The following is a 2,834-nucleotide window of genomic DNA, read 5'->3' on the forward strand; positions in this document are numbered from 1 at the left end:
ATGTGTACATGCGAGTACACATACTAACATAATAAAAGTTCAAATGTATTAATGATTTGTTGCCATTATTATCAAATCATATTGTCATTCGTAAAGTGTTCTAAAGTAGAAAGAAAGCTTAACTGTAATTCAGATGAACTTCACATGGCAATAAAAAAGCATTAAGTATACCTATGACAATCTTATTTAATTGTGTGTAGCCAATTTATTACAACGCTGTCCACAAAAATGTATTTTTAATATAATTATTTCTTTTTCTGAAAACCAGAACTCTCCCTAAGATTTCCCACTGTAGTTGATTAGTTATATGATTATTCAGCTCATCTGAATGGAATACAGACTCGCGAAAGGTGGCAGATTGAGTTTTAAAATAGTGGCCGACCTAGAGAATGTATACTTGGACTACATGATCAACTATCAATTATGCAATGTTGTTTTACATATTTAGACCATCGACAAACATGAACTTTAATTTATTCTAATATATTGTAATTATTATTCATTGTAATGTATTATCGGCCACGTGTCATTAATGTTTATGTATCACTTAATGTTATTGGTACATGAGTCTGCAACATATATTAAAGTTAATAATATATTCACTGCCATTTATTAGATTTTATGAATCATTCTACAGCAACTGCAGTTTCCAGATATCACCGAGTCCGTTAAGTTGGTTGGCACTTTGTGAACAAAACGCCAATGCCGTCGCTTGTAACGATCGGTTTTTCGAAGTTGCGTAAGAGTAATATGCTTGTAGTATATACACAAAGATGGCCATCACCAAGCAGGGCGTAAACTTAAATAGTGACACATTCTATTGCACGAATTGATGGCTGTACGATTTACCGAATTTAGGCTAAGTTTGCCGTTGGTGGCGCAATTGCGTAGCCATGAGTCAGTCGGCAACATTTTACACCCAATTTCGTGGCATTGCGCTTTTTTGATAAGATATATTATTATTAGTATTTTAGTAATTCGATCACATAGAAAATTGCAACTGAAGCGTTGCGTTCCGTTGCGTTGCGTTGCGTTGCGAAGCTCAAAAAGAAGATCAAGGAAATAATAAGAATGTAAATCCTACATGTATATACATTGATGCGTATGCGATTAGAACTGGCAAACACGTGACCAAATTGTCTTTTCCCATGATTTATTTCGCATTTTATCAATGAAAGAATGGGATTTTCATTTACTTATTAGAAATATATGATACAAGTACGTTTGTTTTTTAGCACGAGTGTGTGAAAATATAGTACGGCCGATTTCTGTAGAATATTTATGGTGGGTAGTTTGTAAATGCGAGTAACATTACCATTAATTAAATAATAACACATGTTTATGGGGGTAATATGGCGAGTTATTGCCTGTCCAAGGGATGGTGGTTATGACCGTGATATGGTCATGGCCAACAGCCGAGGGCAGACAACAAATCGTGATATTGCCCGAATAACCATGTGTTATTTATTTTATCACATCGAACAGACATCCACCATGCACAAATACATCTACCATACACCACTCACACCCGCTCTCTTACAAAATAACAACTCTTATATTTGAAGTATGCAATATTTTATTTTATCTATTATAACAAGTTTCACATCACCCAATAGCATACAAACATTGTTTGCTGAAAAAAAACTGCAAACTACAAACAGTGAATGCTGTTTTCCGCCACGGATACTTTTTTTAGTAACCGTGTTTCAGCAGTGTGAATCACTCAATTTATCGATTATACAAATTCCAACATTTCTCAACAGTCTTTATTTCTCAAAGCGACCACCAGGTGTGCATGTTTACGTTGCACCCCATATCCAGATATGCACACGTATGAGAAATGCCATATTTTCGAGTTCTGAAAACTTATCCCAGGAAACTATTGTCTTGACGTAATTCCCAACTTTCGAACAGTGGTCCCTGTTGGGTGACGTAGTCGCCTTGGCAACCTTACCAGATTTAAGATGTGTTTCGTTCGTGTATGCGTTGTGTCAAGATTTAATTGTAATCGAGAAAGTTTTAGTATACAATGTCTATCATGGTTGTTGTTTCAATAACTCGTGACAGCTGTGGCTGTAGGTTAATTATTTTAACAATCACTAATGTGACATGGATTCCGTTAGTTAATTGTAATTACCAACACCCGTCGGTCGTTCCCCAGCCCATTAGTAGGTTCCATTTTAAATTACTGTAGCACGTATAATAAATCACGTATTTATTGAAATAGTACGACAAAGAACAACATCTTATGCTGTTCAACTGCGCTAGAAAAATACATTTCTTTACATAACAAGTGAGCCGAAACACCACACCAAGCGCACTTTCAAGTCGACCTCTATAACAACAAGCAATTCACACCACAGAACCAGCCCACCATCGAACGTGTTATGAATTCATGCCGAAGTACGGTTCACAACCCCTCGTTTTACGTTGCACGCCATGTGTGCATATGCGAAATGCCGATTTTCGGAAAATTATGTTTTCGCGGTTCGTCAGCGATTGTCTTGACATGATGGTCAACGTCCAATCGGTGCTCACTTTTGGGTTCACGAGACCGCCTTGGCAACCTTATCTGATGTACCGTGAGATATGTTTCGTTATTGTATGTGTTTAATCTAGTTTTAAAGTGAAAGTACACGACCGTCTGTAGTCGGCCGGTTCTTTGTTGATCAGCAGTTTTAAAGAGTCGGTCGGCTGAACGCGAACAATGAGACATGTTTAATTCACGGCGACAAAATATCGACCAACAGTTGTGACTATGCGACCGATTACACTCGGAAGACGTGGAATAGGTGATTTTCCGCACACTGCGGGATCTCGAGTGACGTGTGAAA

The sequence above is a fragment of the Saccoglossus kowalevskii genome, chromosome 6, assembly GCF_978046115.1.
Source record: "Saccoglossus kowalevskii chromosome 6, keSacKowa6.1, whole genome shotgun sequence".
NCBI classification, from domain to species: domain Eukaryota; kingdom Metazoa; phylum Hemichordata; class Enteropneusta; family Harrimaniidae; genus Saccoglossus; species Saccoglossus kowalevskii.